The 17,784-nt window shown below is 35.5% G+C and overlaps 1 long non-coding RNA gene across 2 annotated transcripts; it reads left to right on the forward strand.

The window, feature by feature from the left end:
• The first annotated feature begins 560 nt into the window (after window positions 1–560).
• LOC143732156 (uncharacterized) lies at window positions 561–17,438 on the forward strand. 2 transcript variants are annotated; one of them, XR_013201059.1, is made up of 4 exons: window positions 561–634; window positions 1,140–1,189; window positions 4,410–4,485; window positions 16,281–17,438. It is a non-coding gene; the product is annotated as an uncharacterized LOC143732156 (long non-coding RNA). The 2 variants fall into 2 exon arrangements; XR_013201058.1 differs by lacking the exon at window positions 561–634 and having other exon boundaries at window positions 1,074–1,189.
• The last annotated feature ends 346 nt before the right edge of the window (window positions 17,439–17,784 follow it).

Raw genomic sequence — 17,784 nt, forward strand, 5'->3', positions numbered from 1 at the left:
TAGCCTATTTTTCTTAGGCCATTGTTTAATATTTTAATTGTCCTTGATGCAACGGAATATTAATATACATTGCTGTGGATTTACTTCTAAAAATATTTTTTATTAGAAAATAATTATTTTAAAACAAAAAAAAGTAACATAATTGTTTTGTGTTTTTTAGAACAAAATAAAACAAGATTGGTCTCGTTACAGATACCAAAAGAGTTTTACAGATCGAATCTAGAATTAATTTAAAGAGTGATTAAAAACACCAATACAAATAACACTATTGTATTGACAATCAGTATTGTGAAATTCCCTCATCTTGTAATTGTTTCAGAATTTGTGCATCATGTTAAAATTCTGACCTTCACTGCACGAGTATGTCGCCCTCTTATGGTAGAATGTGGGAACAAACAGAGATGGTCCGTGGATTCACAGGTGAATTGCCAAAAAGCTTTGTCTTTGATAATATCCCCACCTTGTGGTGAAATGTATGAACAACAGAAAAAGAGGTACCGAACAGGTTAAAACAGCTGTTCGGATATGACGTAAATTTTTAGGCCAAACCGGAAGACATTTTCACCACGAGTTCCCGCTTGAATTTTTTATGGAATTTTAAGAGTAGCGGTTTTCTTTTTAGTTGTAAAATAAGGTACTATTTGGTTAACATTACTAGGGAGATACTTTCTCATTTAGTTCTAAAACACTAATTTGACTAGCTGCCAAGCGAAGGTGAATTTGATTGGACACATTGTCTTTTAACTTTTTGGTTGGAGACATTTTGCAACTCTAAAAAGTCTTCAGACTTCAGACTAAACAGACTGTAATAAAAATTGCTCCACAGTCAGGAATGTTTTTTTATATGTTTATTATTGCTTATAGGACATGAAAAACAAGATTTGAATTGTTTTCATTATTATTAGTTTTTTTTACAAAGAGATTTTCAGATGTAAACTTATGCGTTTATCATAATAGGCAACCGTAATCGCACAGTGATACTGGGTGTATTTAACAAACCAATGAATATAAATTAATACAATCATTTGAAAAATATATACATAAAAACACACACAAAAAACAGTAAACAGTTTGTTTCCGTTCGACCCGCAGACATAGAAGAACTTCAAACCAGTTGAATGTCATGTCTTCGATTTCAGAACAAGTGGCCGTGATTCCATTCCATCAAAGATCTCTACAACCGGTGAAGGTAGGCCTATGTGCAACTCTGTGGAAACCCAAATCATGCTCCCTCCAGTCTACTACAGTACATCGATTTACCTTTAGGCTAGTAGCTGATAATTCTGATTATGTTCAAAATGGACTAAATTAGCTCTCCTCTCTGTGAAAACCTCAGACTGAAATTAATATTGATCTATGATGTATCAGACTGTGTAAAAATTAGCGTTCAGCTGTTTTCAATCCCATCTGAAACGAGAAGTGTTGGGGGTAACATTCCAAGTATCGTGCATTACGTGATGATCAGATTCCTATTTTACTGTAACCTGTAAAGTAACGCATTACAAGTAACGTGCATTAAGTAATCAGAATATTTTTGATGTAACCATTAAAGTAACGCATAACAAGTAACATTAAGTAATCAGAATGTTTTTGGATGTAACCAGCAAAGTAATGCATTACAAGTGACGTGCATTATGTAGGCTTAATATTTTTTGATGTAACAGGTAAATCATTACAAGTAAGGTGGATTAGTGCTACGTAATCAGAATATTTGATGTTATAAGTAAAGTAACAAGCATTATGTAATTAGATTACTTTTTTTTAACTCACTACAAATTACAATCTAATAATACAGACACATTTATTTACAGCCAAAAAGTTACTGCAGATAAAGTATTTTCAAGAAGTGTCACAGAAATATATGAATTGTAGCTGAAATTTAGTGATGCATGATATCCAATTTAGTTGACAGATGATTAATCAGGATTTCCTCCCAAACTAAATTCAATACTTGGAAAATTTAACAATGATATGACTCCTTAGATTGGAATGGATAGATATTCCGGAGCAATTTGGCATTTCGGACTGGCCATCTGTCAGCTTGGTTTGGAAAAACAAAAATTCCACACAAAGGCTTGCCACTTGGTGGCAGTGTATTGGATGATGCACTAGTGTCAACAGTAGGGTTTGATGTTCAACTATGCCATCAAAACCATGCATTAGCAAGAAAATGGCGTTTTAAATAGCTGTCCACTGGAGTGACCTCAGTGCGTTAAGATTAATTTTATTGTGAGTGTTAAATGGCCTGTCAGTATTAACTTATTGTTATTACTAGCATAACTTTACATTATCTTTTACTTAATTCTTAATCAATTCATATAAGTACATTTACATACAATAGTATAGTTAGATTTTTTTATGTTAAATCTAGCAATTTCTGAGAAATGGGGAGGAGGGTATAAAGTGACAGGCTAAATGTTGAACATTTATGATCAAAAGTCAATTCAATCTTTTATCTTATGCTTTTTGTTTATAGTCGTATTGTTTCATTCTGTAGTATCATTTATAGAAACATTTTTATTTAATTTATATCAGTTATTAACAGATTTGGTTTAATACAATACGATTCATACAGTCAATCAATCAATCAACCAATCAACCAATCAACCAATCAATCAATCAATCAATCAATCAATCAATCAATCAATCAATCAATCAATCAATCAACCAATCAATCAGTAGAATATCTTTATTTAGCCTTTTTGATTCCATTTTATTGCACTGTAAAAAAAATCTTGATTCTTTTTCTTTTGTCAAATCAACTTAATTTATGTGGTTTAGATAACATAATATTTTGAGTTTCTGTTGATTAAACAGTCTTTCTTCATTGTATTAACTAAATTTTTTAATTGCAATGAACTTCAACTTTCATGCGAATACCAACAACAATGACAAATATAATGATGCTTATACACAATAAGATTTCAACAGTTTTGAAGAGTGGAATGTAATATTTGCTGTCTGTATGTATTATTTCAATGTGCTTAAAGGGATAGTTCACCCAAAAATGAAAATTCTGTCAGTATTTACTCACCCTCATGTTGTTCCAACCCCGTAAGACCTTCGTTCATCTTGGAACACGAATTAAGATATTTTTGATGAAATCTGAGAGCTGGATCACTCCTCCATAGGCTTCTTCAGGGATTGAACTTGCCAGCCTCGAAAAGTTATTAAAGACATCGTTGAAATAGTCCAAGTGACTACAGTGACTCAATCCTAAATTTATCAAGCGACGAGAATACTTTTTGTGCGCAAAAACAAACAAAAATAATGACTTCATTTTCACTATTAATTTCCTTCTCTGTGGGCCTCGAGTCAGTTAACTTAGTATGATTGCGTAGAGCTACGTTACACGTAGGCTCACTATTGGCCGACGCTGGTCATGTGTGACGTACAACACAGAAGCACTTACGCTATTACACTAGTGAACTGACTCGAGGCCCACAGAGAAGGAAATGAATAGTTGAAATAAAGTCGTTATTTTAGTTTTTTTTTGCGCACAAAAAGTATTCTCGTCGTTTGATAAACTTAGGATTGAGCCACTGTAGTCACTTGGACTATTTTAACGATGTCTTTAACTTTTCGGGGCTGGCAAGTGTCAATCCCTTAATAAGCCTATGGAGGACTGATACAGCTCTCAGATTCCATCAAAAATATCTTAATTCGTGTTCCGAAGATGAACGAAGGTCTTACGGGGTTGGAACAACATGAGGGTGAGTAAATACTGACAGAATTTTCCTTTTTGGGTGAACTATCCTTTTAACCCTGTAAAGCCTGGCATAATAATTAATAGGCTGGAAAGCCCTTTTTATTTTAAATGGAACAGTTTATTGAACATTTAGACATCTGAAAAAAAGTTTGCATATGTGTTTTTGTTGAGTAAAATATTTGAAACATCAGACTATTATGGCCCATAGATAAAATGGAGCTCAAGGTGGAAAACAAACTGTGCAAAAATAGTTAATTTTGATGCAGTTGCTGATATTTAAATGGCCAAAAAGAAAGATGAAAATCTGATCACTTGTAATATATTATATCTGGTAACTGTTAGGTGCATATTTTGTATGCAATGCTGTTACTTTTAATCTTTTATGTTGTTTTATTTTAATTGTAATTCTATTCTGTTACAGAGCTCCAGGGCCTCATCAGGCCATGGAAGTATGAAACCTCCAGGAATTGACTGGCTGGCTTTCTGAAACTGCATCCCATTCTAATTTTCATTTAAATTTCAACTAATATTTATATATGTTTTATTTTATTTCTGCTTTATTGCAATTAACAGAAATGTTTTTTGTTTTAATTAATAATAATAACCCTGACGAAAGTGAAACAAATATTTAAAATGTGTTGTTAATCTTTTTTTTTTATTAGTTATCTATTGTTTGATATATTTGGTCCCATTTTTCTAGGCCTATCTAAATATGCATTTGGTGCCTCTGTAGACACCCAATGACCTATCCGATATCTGCCTTCACTGTCTCTGAGGTAAGTGTTTTTGGATGCAGAGGTAATATGAGTGTTCATGAGAATGGTAACCGCTATAATTGTCCAGTTTGAAAATATATTTTAATGGAGTACAATCAGTTCCTTAGTAAATCAGCCTGACCTGCTTGTGAGTGTTGTAAACAGACATTGCTGGAGGAGAAGCAGGTATCGTATTGTCTGATGGGATGAGACTGAAAAAAAAAATCCCCAGTGGCAATTCTTTGAACACAGTTTGACATAACCTGGTGGCTACATGTGCTCTGAGATCTTGTGTTATTGTATTTGGTGCAATGGTGGTCAAAAGTTTGGAATAATTACCGTTTCCTTTTAGTGTTTTTGAAAGTCTCTTCTGCTCACCAAGGTGGCATTTAATTGATGGAAAATACAGTAAAAGAACATATAAATATAAATAAATGCTAAAACACACACACACACACACACACACACACACACACACACACACACACACACACACACACACACACACACACACACACACACACACACACACACACACACATATAAAGTTATTTTAAAATGTAAATATATTGCATTATATTTTTACCTTATTTTTGATCAAATAAATTCTTCCTGGATTCCTTGGTGAGCAGAAGAGACTTCTTTCAAAAACATTCAAAATCTTAATTATTCCAAACTTTTGATCGCCAGTTTATGTATTGTAGGTTGAGTTGTGCACATGTAAAATGAGTGCACACTTAATGAGTGTGTGAAGCATGTGTATAGTGACATTTTTCCAAGGCATTCAGGTCATCAAAATCTGCCCTCTGTGGCCTATTCAGAAGACAGAATAAAATGCTCATACATTTGTTGCAAATTACAGAATTATAGCCTGAAAGCATATGGGTAATGAATTGTTGTTTTCGCTTTTGTTCATGATTGGTTTGTCTCTGCGGGCTTTGGGCTTGTGTCACAGGGTTCTTGCTCTGTTACACCTGCACTCTGTTGACTTTGTAAAACCTGTTCCTTCATATGAATTATTTGCTTAGCTCTTTGTTGGTTAAGTAGACCCGGGGAGCAGCAGCCATTTGTTTTTGTTGTCTGACTGTGTATTCATCTCTTGTCAAATTAATTAGGCGTAACTGGTATTGTTTATTCAGTACATTGCCTCCATTCACACAGTCTTGTTCAGTCTCAAGAAGCACAGAGTAGCATTGTACCACAACGTTCCTCTGAACCTGAAGGTAAAGAAGTCAGAAAATTAATATATTTGAGGTTCAAATCAGAAGCAACCAGTGATATCGATTTGGCTCGGCTATAATCTTGCTAAGAGACCCTGTATAGTGTATAGATGGAGTCCAGAGGTTCAGGTTGTGTATCAGGTGGTCTTTTACACTAGATGGCAGTCTTACCACAGATGTTTCCCATCACTGTTAGTGTGTCTTCTGCAGTGGACACAAGGTCAGGCTGTTCTGCTCAGATATCTGGTGCAGTGTTTCTCTAATCCAGTTGGACCAAATGATAGTCACTCGCTTTTGTCGTCCTTCTAAATTTGAGACTATAAATCAGAGTATTTTGTATTAACCAGCTGTAATTTCAACAGGCTGCACAAGAGCTTTTGGATGCTGCATGCAGACTGTCATTTTGTTGTTGATGTTGTTAAAAAAAACCTGTCTGCTGTAGTTGTAAAAAAAAATAGTGAGGCTTGCTGTTACAAGCTTTAAATAATTGCATTTTGGTGACTGCATATATTTTTGATAACTGTATATGACATTAAATTATGTAATGTTATTTTACCATACATTTCGAGCTATTATAATGTTTTTTTTTGTAAAATGTACTGATAAGAATGGAAAGTCGCTTGATTTCAAATTTATGACATAAATGTATGAATTATCTTACTTAAACACAATTATACTGTATGTAAATATGTATAATATGTAAATACGTATGTATAAAGTAACTGTCCAGTTTTTACTTAAAAAAAGGCATATGCATTTTTATATGTATGTATTTGTTTATTTTTTTGCAATTTTCTCTTTATGGATATACACTGCCGTTCTAAAGTTCTTTGAAAGTTTCTTTAATACTTCAATTCAGTAAGGATGCGTTAAATTGATCAAAAGTGACAGTAAAAAAATTATATTTCAAATAAATGCTCTTCTTTTTATTCATCAAAGAGTCCTGAATTTTTTAAAAATAAAATTACATTATACTTTAGAACATATTATAAATAAATATAATATTAACAAATAAATATTATACCAAAAATTATACTTAAATATTAAGCAGCACTTTTTTCAACATTAATAAATAAAAAATGTCTCTTGAGCTTCAAATCAGCATTATTAGAAGGATTTCTGAAGGATCATGTGACACTGAAGACTGGACTGCTTTGTCATTACAGGAATACATTACATTTTAAAATATATTAGGAATTTTAATAATGTAATAATATTTTACAATATTCTGTTTTACTTCATTTTATGAACTTAAAATTTTGCGTATATTAGTGTATTTTCTTTTCAGTAGAATTACTTATTTTTGTATTGCACATGGCAAGGTAAATTGCAGTTAACAAATTAACGTTTTTACAGTAGCAAATTTATTTCACTAACATATTTTACAGTGCAAAAGCCAGTATTACTCAACACTATGTCATTCATTTAATCAAAATTAACTTTCAAACACGTTTAATAGATTGAAATTAGAAACATGAGCACGTGACTGCTCTTTTTTCTTCAGGCAGTGAGATGTCTGTTCCTCCATCTATTACCTCACAGTGCTTAGCTTCCATTGTGTTTTTGTCAGCATGACAGCTATCCTGCAGTGAGCTGATAGGTTTGTGTGATGAGTTGGGCCCGTGCGATTAGTGAGAGTGTCACAGTGAAGCCACTGAAGGGGATGACTGGACACAAATGTCACTGCTTTGACATCAGTCAGATAAAGGTAAAGTTGAAGGATAATTATGAATATGAGAGGTCAACAGAAAGTAGTCATCAGCTTGGGAATTGTTAAAACGAGGTAGACGGCAGAACATGCAAATGCTTTAGCGCACCACACGCTCACTCGGAGATGCACAAGTTGAACCTCCACGTGTGATGAAAACCATTTAGTTCATTTCTCTCTCCTGGATGCTGTTTGTGCATTTACAAATCAGTGTTTCTGAATATTTTCCCAGCTATCAGCTGCTTGCGGTGGGCGTCTCCTCCAGAAGCTCCGCTAGAATGAAAAGCATTGAAGTGCAAGAATCTTTTAAGAGGCGAAAGCAGAAAGTAATTTTGCGAGCGCTTCTGCGCCGTTATCTGACTGTGTGTTTTTGTGAGTTTCCTCTGGCTGAGCTGTAATGAATAATTAGTGGAGGGAGAAGATAAATAGCCATGGGGCTTCCTGCTACTGAGGAAATCCATTTAGGTTATTACTCCTTACATAAAACTCATTTTCACTCTAAGAGCTGCCTTTACTGTCCATGCTAAATAACAAATAGAAAGTGCATAAACAAACAAAAGAATGCCAATTACTTTTCCGCTCAATAGAAAACGCTGGTGAACGGTCCTTGTCTCCGGGGTGTGAGGATGGTGTTTGGTTAAGAGGGAATGCAATCTCACGGGGGTGGAAGGGTGACGCACTTTAGCATAGGGTTGATGGCTTATGGTGCTTACCTAGGCGGGGGTCAAGGAAAGGGGTCTGACCCGCCCCAGCGGGAGTGGATTAAAGATAAGAGGCAGTCTCAGGTCAGCAAACTGTGCATTTTTTGAAGGACCACCTTGAGGATTATTGATTTCGGGGCGTTATTTGATACATTGATTTAAGGGAGTAATTGGATGCAGTCTGTAGAGGGGAAGAGGAGTGCTTATGTGACCTTGGCATCTGCCCTTTCAGGCCCTGTTTATGACCCACGGGTCAGTGTCATGTCACGCACAACCTGCTGTTTTGTGTGTAGTGGGATTAAATGGCACGATGCTGTAGACAGAGACCAGTTTGATCGTGTGATTGCCCGCATAGTCAAATTTGCATCTACATGTGTGACTTGGTGGGCAGTCATGAATATTATACATTAAATATATATATATATATATATATATATATATATATATATATATATATATATATATATTTAATGTATAATATTTATATACACATAATATTTTTTATTGTTAGACCAAATCTAATCGAAAGTTGTTGTAAGAACCAAAAAAAAAAAAACAGCACAAATTATAACTGAACAGTTGAGCTTTTTGGTGGGGTTCTTTGTTTTGTGGTGTGATCCGTCTTCCTTGGTTTAGAAGTGTCAGAATCTCTGCGGGAGGAACACAATTCACCTCTCCCACACAGTTTTACCTGAACGATTCGCAATCTACTAACCTCATCTTTTTGCCTCAGGAAGATTTTGGAGCTAATAGCACCATTTGCTATTTCTCTTGAATCATTCATTAACACAAACACAATGGTGTTTTTGTCTTCCAAAAAACTGACCACAAAAACATCATCATGTACAGGGTAATACTATCACTTTGGCATGTGGATTTAGTCCCAGGAGCTGCTCCAGCCGGTTGATTCGATCAGTATGCGTGGTGGTAATAATTCCCTGAAAGTCTCTAGTGGTTGGCTTCAGAAAAACTTGTCAGGTTTTCAGTGATGTAAAGCAATTTTTTTAACAGTGGAAGCAGAACGTCTGTGTCACGTTTTATGTATAATAATCATATTAGTGGTCAGGGAGGAAAGTTTAAAAGGAGGGCAGACATGATACAGTATTGTGTAGATCAGTGGTTCTCAACATTTATAACTCCAAGGCCCCCAATTTACAGTAATATTAATAACAACACATTTTGTTAATATAGCTAATTTCAAGAACCCAAGGAGACTTTACATTATATTGACAAATAATAGATGTACAATCAGGATACAACAAAGTGAACAGGCAGTCAGACAGTGATCATATAACATACAAGACAATAACCGAAATAAGTATGGATCTGACAATCAAAGTCAACAATCAGTTAATGTAAATAAATGAGTTTTAAGTTCAGTCTTAAAGGTCTAGAGTGAGGAGACGGCACAGAGGTTTCGGGGCAGCTTGTTCCAAAGCTTACGAGCTGAAATGGTGAATGCCCTACCAACAGTAGATGGTTTCAACTTAAAATACAAGAAAATTCTCAAAACTCCATCTAAGAGTACGGGCAAGAACATAAGGGTGTAATAATTCTGTAAGATATGAAGGTGCTAAACCATGTCAGGCCTTAAAAACTAGGAAAGTAGGAGCCAGTGCAGTTGCTGAAGGAATGGGGTGATGCGTCTGCTGATTTTTTGTTAAATGTAAGTGCACGAGCAGCTGAGTTTTGAACAAGTTGTAAGCAATTAAAAGTTTTAGTCGGTAGGCCACAAAACAAAGAGTTAAAATAGTCCATAGCAAGGTTATAAAAGCATAGATAACAGTTTCGGGATCTTTGAGATTTAGCAAAGGTCGTAAACAAACAATTTTGCAAAGGTAGAAAAATTAGGAATAAACAAGCTGGCTGATATGGAGTTAAAAACCGTTTAGAATCAAATAGTACCCCAAGATTCTGTATAATGGGAGAAGGATTAACTATATATCTGTCAATATGAATGGAGATGTCATGTTGTATAGAGACACGGGATTTAGGGCCTAACAAGATTTCGGAATTTGGCTGAACAGTACGATAGATTTGTGTATCATCAGCGTAACTATGGAAATTAAGAATGATCTGACCAAGATGAAGCTTACGGAAGTGGACCAAGAACAGATCCTTGAGGTACACCATGGGAAGCAGAGAGTGAGATTTGTGTTTATTAATGCTAATGAATTGTTGCATGTCAGAGCTATGAAGTGTGCCACTAAAAGGCAGTACCAGTGATACTGATAGCAGGAAGTTAATAAAGTATTTCCTCTGGTACTGGTTTAATAATGTTTTCAGAATGTTTTTCAATAGATGAAATAACTATAATAATTGTAATTTGAAATTAAAATAATTACATTTTGAGATTTCAAAGGTTTCAAGAACACAATGTTCATTAGGCAGTGTTCTTGCCACTGTTTTTTCGACCAATGAATTTGGTGACTTTTCCAGTGATTACAGGAATTCTCTCCTCAAAAAGTGTAATGTCTACCAATTAAATATTTTTAAAAAGTTTATATACTTCATAGAAATTCCCATCACTTTTTAAGATTATAATAATTTACATGGCTATTCCAGGTCTAGAAATTACACAGGTCTATTGAAATTCCATCATGTATGCACTATACATGTGCATTTGATCAACTTTGTAGTTGCTGATATGTAGACAAAGGCCTTGGTTTGCCTTCCTGTTACTTCACTATGTATTCCCTCAAAAGTCCTCAGCTTTAGCAGACACATACATCTGTTCTCACTCACAGTGTGTGATTGTTGGATCAGTTTGATATGGATCATTTTGAGCAGCTTTGATGTTTTTAAACCTAAAAGATGAGAGACAAAGTGCTCGCTATTAAGTATGACTGTGCCAAGTCTTCTATTACCCTCCACAGCACCAACCCCCGCCCCCCCCGTAGCAGTCCATTGTAGAGTTGGATGCTTTCAAAGCAAACGGTTCCTCTCTGTACCTAAGATGAGAGACAATCGACGTCTGATTGGCAGAAGTAGGTCTGTCTGAAACATTGAGTCTACTGTGTTGTACCTTCTCGATATCTCTCGATATCACATAGAAGCATACACTCACCCACTTTTTTCTCCCTGTCACTTACTACCTTGTGCACATTTTCATTCTCTCTCATGTTGAATTATAGCACAGCGTACAAGTATGAGAGTCATCAAATGAAGATTAAAGACAGTCCTGTTTCTCTGACAGCTCCATCTCTGGGTCTGTCCTTACGCCTCTAGGGAACAGAGACAATTACATTTAAAATGGATTCGTTCAAAGCATTGAACAACTCATTAATTGCATATTGCAAACAGTACTTTTCAGCAGAAAGTACTGATGAGGAACAGCAAGAAGCCATGTAAAAAAAAAAGAAAAAAAGAAGCTCTCGCCATTTGGTTATGTGCCTGAATTCATAATTTGAAATTATAGGCATCCATTGAAGGGACTGAGTGATTATAGTGTTTAGCTGACCAGGAATACCATAAATATTCTCTTGCATTTAAGCAGTATGCTGTTAATATAGTAGGAAATGCTAGTACTGGTGAAATTTCATGGTTCTGCATACCGGTTTCATTTTTTTACTTAAAAATTTTAATTAATAATGCACTATTTTATATTAATAGTGCATTATTAATTAAATGTACCTGAATTCATAATTTGAAATTATAGGCATCCATTGAAGGGACTGAGTGATTATAGTGTTTAGCTGACCAGGAATACCATAAATATTCTCTTGCATGTAAGCAGTATGCTGTTAATATTGTAGGAAATGCCAGTACTGGTGAAATTAAATGGTTCTGAATACCAGTTTCATTTTTTTACTTAACATTTTTAATTAATAATGCACTATTTTATATTAATATATTAGCAAGACCAGCAATACTTGTTGCTGTATTTTGTTATTAATAATAATAATAATAATTTATGTACATACATTACATTATTTTAATTTTATTTGCTACTATATTTATAATAATTCATAATATTAATGTATAGCCATAAAATTCTCAATAAAGTAAAAAAACTTTTTCCATTATCAATCCTTTATCAATTATTTTAATAAATAGAAAGAAAAATAAAAAGAACAATGAGTGTTTTTCTTTTCTTCTCTTGCCTATATTGTTGTTTGAAGTGAACAATATTAATCAGTCAGACAGCACAGTTATTAAGTTCACTAGGTACTATGCAATAAGTCTAGCACTGTATGTCTTTATTTATTTTAGTATTGACTTGGTTCCGAAGTTCTGGTATTTTTGACATCCCTACGCAGAAATATAAGTTCGAAAGTGAGTTAGCCATGTCAGCTTCTTGGACAAAGATAAGCTGCTAACAGGTTCTCCTGAACAGACAGCCTCACATATAGCCATTGTCAGTTACTCTCCTGACCATTAGATAGCAGATAGCAGACTTACTGAAGAGGGCAGTTTGTGTCCTGACAAGACATATGTTGGTCTGCCAGTGCTGTAAGCAGCCCATCACAAATGTATTGTGACTCACAGGGCTTCTTCGGCATCGTTCTCTTTGGGAGAGTTATAAAAAAAAAAAGTTGGAGTTGCACAGCAGGGGCTTTTGGAGTGGGCACTCTTCCAAAGTTGTTAAGGGCATTAATATTTCAAGAGCCCTTTGTTTCCCTCCAGGGCAATCTTTACAAGCAGCCAATTAGCGTCGGAGGAATCGCGGAGGCCGGTGCCGCTCCTCCTCGTTGCCTGTAAATTATCAGCCGTACAGTTTTGGAAGGGACAGCTGTGTGTGGACCCTTCGTGAGACTCTGGTGTCTGTTTGACCAAAGCCAGTGGGGAAAACATGAATCCTACTTATGGTAAATTAGTTATAAAGCCCATTTAAGACGCTCACTGATTTCGAACGCTCCCCAGTTCCTCTTTGGCCCGCAGTGACCCGCGTTGTTGATTGGATAATCGCGCCCCGCACACGGCGCGTACGCGAACGAACGCCTGTGTGTTTGGAATGGGGAATTGCAGCAGGCACAAACAATGGTTAGCATAGTACTGGGACTCAGTGTAAATTAATTAACAGCATATCACTCTGTAGAAGCAGTGGACGCAGCTGAATGCTCCGCTAACCCGCCGAGCTGCGTACTGATTCTAGTTCCCCTGATGGTGGAGAGGAAAACGGGGAGAAAATACACACACATCTCTGAGGGGAAATGCGGTGAATCCATAATAGCCTGCAGTATACAGACAACTCAGCACTCGGTACTTTTGTTTAAAGACATGCCTCTTCGGCTGCCGCTCTTTGACGGATAGTCGAACTCTTCTGATCGACTCTGAGCTGGATGTGAGCAGCGAAGACTTGATGTTATAACCTGTTATTTGATGTTATGAAACAATGTGTTGTGCATGTTGTGACACCACAACAATTTAGCAGCTAATGTGTGATGGATGTCAGGAATTTACGCCCACCCACTGCTTTAATTAAGCCAGAAAAAGCAAATCCCAGTAGCTTGAAGGAGATGGGAAACGTAGCCTAGAATTAGAGAACTGTAAACTTTCTGGGATAGTACAGAGGGTTACAGGCACGACGTACAACGCGCACAAAAGAATGTGGGGGTGTCGGGGGGTGGGGTTGTAGTACAGCTAGTCCTGGAGAAGAAAAAAGTGAGAAATATGTCACCTGGTTGTGTCTTTCTTTAAGTTTGTCCTTGATTAAGATGGTAAATCTATTCATATCCTGCTTTGGTCACCGCCGAATCTGATGCGTGACATTTCAGCAGCCCATATTTTTGCTATAAATATATAAACATAATTAAATCAGTCGCATGAATCACCCTGCAGACTGACTCTCATTGTAAGCCTAATAGTGGATTTTGTTTGCACTATTTAGTAAATATTAGCTATACCATGGCTATAAGTAAAACCACTGTATATTTAATTTAACCTAACTGAGTGGTAGCTAATAACATCTAACTCAAGTTCATTTTGATTCGGATGTGACTGATTGCAATATCTTAATGGGTGAGTTATTCTTTCTATAATTAGCTTGTCTGTTTTTACCTGTTGATATGATAGATATTATCATATTATGACATTGACTGGGTTGTCAGCCGATCAGAGCGGCATTTCGAACCCAGGTTAATTGGAAAAATATGTCTACCCACCCTTTTGCAAAAATAAATAAATAAATAAATAAAAAAATACATACAATTCATTGCAGTTTCCAGCTGAAATGAACTATAGTAGGAGTAAAACAGACACAGACAAAACAGATTTTTTAATTTAAATTTTCACAAAAAATATGATTTCAGGGGAAGATTATAGATTAATAAAAATTTTCACTTCTAAATAATTCTAAAATAGCAAAGCATAATAAACTTAGAAAGATAACCAGAAATATAACTAAATATATGCATTTGTTTAAATTGTTAATCACCTCCCAACGAAGTTGAGATCTTATTTTAGCACCTTGGCGGACATCTTCATCTATTCTATAGCTTTGAGTTTTCTGGTGAGTGAGAGAGTTGGGAAAGTGGTGTGAGAGAAGCCAAAAAGTGCCTGAACTGGGTCAAAGACAGGGGAAAAGAAAGAGCCAGTGGCCATACTGTCTTTAATGGCCTCCCTCCCTCTGACCAGCAATTACAGGGACCCAAATGATGATCTATACAGGCAGAGAGCAACGCTCCGGCCAATGGAGACAGATGGGGTGAGAGGAGAAGACTGCAGATTGATTATTGATTTAGAGGACAATGATGGATCGCGATTTGAAGGGGAGTGTGTGAGGAGAGAGAGTAGGTTGAGAGGGAGTTGAGTTTAAGTGTGTGTGTGTGTGTGTGTGTGTGTGTGTGTGTGTGTGTGTGTGTGTGTGTGTGTGTGTGTGTGTGTGTGTGAGTGAAAGAGAGAGATAGAGAGGTTAGGCTTTAAAAGAGAACAGTAGTGATATCTTGCAGTAGGTCTTCGGACCTTTAGAGGGAGCTCTTCATGTTCCATAATGATAATTAAACAGCATCTGATGAAATTTGATAGAAATAGAGTGGTGAGTTATTACAAGATTAGGTTGTAGTGGATGGTTTCTGTGAATACTATATGATTTGTGCAGTGTGCATTCTGAAACACAATTTTATGTAGGCCTATTGTGTTAATAAAAGGTCAATTTAAGTTTTCTGTCATTTGTGTTGTCTGTCATATATATATATATATATATATCACAAATGACAGAAAACTTAATTTGACCTTTTATTAACAGTAGTGATAATCATATATAATATATATATATATATATATATATATATGAAATATTCCGATATGTTAAATTGACCCAAAAATATACCAATATATGTTATATAACAAGTGAAAAGTTTGGAGACACCAAATAATTTTCAATAATATCGCATTTTTGAAAAACAGTAAAGCAAACAAAACTTCAGCAATGCACTTGGAAGTATGGAGTTATGTTGTGACCACACACCAAAAAACAATTAATAAAAAAATAATACATTTATATAGACTTATATCTCCTCTATGAAATGACTCTTTATTGAGCATTTTTGCTGTTATCCATGAACAAGTCAGTGTGTTACAAGTCTCCATGAATTTTCTTGACAGTTTTTGACCAGTTGACCAGGGCTGGGTAAAAAATGTTGATATCTCGATTTTAATCGATTCTCATTTTGAAGAACTGATATCGATTCTTAAATCGCAGGAATCGATCTTTCAGTCTATACTGTTTTCAGTTGATGAATGAACAAAACTTACCATGTACTATACCTGATAGGCCCCAATTAATCGAAATCGAATCGAATCGCAAGCTTGTGAATCAAGATCGAATCAAATCGTGAAATTTGTATCAATGCCCAGCTCTATTGTTTACATATTTCCTATTGCAGCTGGAGGTTTAGATTGGACATATCGAATCAGCCTGTTTCTTTTTGCCAGTAGGCTTTAGTTATGTCACAACCTTATACCATGATTTAATAATTGCCAGTCAGTCAGTGGCTGGTGGTAATTAGGAGGAGGGACTACTTATTTGATTTCTTATTTTATTTCTTTGATCTAAAATATGTCAACATTTAAAAATAAAATACACTAGCGTATAGATGGTCTCAAACTCAAAGCTCTAATTTAGACTCGTGGAGTCTTTCATGTAATCTTGTTCTGCACTCAGCATCTGAACAGGTCACTCACTGTCCACTCTGACTGCAGTCCCACACGCTTTGATGTTCTGTCTGTGTGTTTGTTTCTGAACAGATACATTCAGCTGTTTCCCTCCACAGCCTTAATGTAGAGGATTCTAAGAAGAAATGACCAGACAAAAGCGCCTGTGAGACACTGCTTCATTTGATGAGTGGCGCTGTGATGGCCAAGCTTCAAAACACCACTTTATATGTGTGTGTTTTTCTTTTCAAATCTTACATTTTATGAGAAAGACCACAGGGAATTGAAAACATACTGAAGGCCCTTAGACAGATCACATGTTCCCTTCCTATCATAAACGGGAACCAGTAATGCTGAAAGGAAACCCAGTTAGCATGTGGATATCACTCTCTCGTTAGAACACACAGGCAAAAATAATTTTGGCGATTCCTCAATTTATGTAATTAAAATGAGCTAATGCAACACAATATAGATGTTGTCACTATTTAACTTAATTGAGTGCAATCCATTAAAATTTGTGAAATAGAAGTTTACTTAATCTGCGTTAGGAAGGCATGACTAATTTCAACTAGTGTTGAGAGAGTAAATGTTTAAATGATCTGTTATATTATGTGTTTTTGCACGAAGTGAAAAAAGAGGGAGGTTTGCTCATTTTTAATGTTCATTATGTAAGATTTAGAAGAATTTATTTTATGTTGACATTTTGGGGATAACCATGAACCCTTTACATAGACTGTGATGACACGTTTCCACAGTCATTAACATTGTAATTTTAAAAATAAAAAAACGAATGTACATTTATTACACTCTACTTTGTACTTTGGCATTTAAAATTTCAGAAAACTAGTTCACGCTGCTGTAAGAGTGTTTCTTACGCAACGGCTGAGGGAGTGATGGTTAATTTGACATCTTTCTCCCCTCTCATCACCGTAATCAATGTCTCAGTATTTTTTCCTCTTTTGGAAGGTCATAGAAATGCTTTTGTGGATTTTTTCTTTTGCTATTGGAGCAAATGTTAATGCAAAAAAATATATTTGTTGTTGTTACTATTCACCGCTATAGATGTTTACCCAATTATGATGACTACCACTTCTCAAACAATGGACACTTTGTGAAAAGTGCATAAAAAGCATGTCGCTGGTGCAAATGCGTATGCGTATGCAAATATCAGCTGAATGACTAGGTTTTCTCTTTCTGGAAATCTGATCTCATAGCTATCCGATAATAAAAATGCATGAAGCTTGATGTAAATACCCTCTTGATTTTTCATTTGATGTGTCTAATTTTAATGTGTTTACTCAATTCCATTCAAAAGGTTTACTTTAACATCAGTAAAACCAATTTCCAACATGTGAAAGTGCTGTCCACAATCGGAAAAAAAATGATTCTTCGTCATAACAGTAAAGCAGGATTATACCATCTGACAAACCCCATCTAATGAAATTGGCTGCACTCTCCACGTGTTACAAAACGATCAGGGATTGTGGGAGGACATCTTGATCCGGTAGATTCTGCCTATTTAGGAAAATCATTTTCTTTTGAGAACTGTACGTTTCACCCCTCCTCCACTTTGAACTAATCACTGGCAAAAGACTGA

Source organism: Siphateles boraxobius, unplaced genomic scaffold (assembly GCF_051911475.1).
Source record: "Siphateles boraxobius isolate OS27281-9 unplaced genomic scaffold, OSU_SipBor_1 9, whole genome shotgun sequence".
NCBI classification, from domain to species: domain Eukaryota; kingdom Metazoa; phylum Chordata; class Actinopteri; order Cypriniformes; family Leuciscidae; genus Siphateles; species Siphateles boraxobius.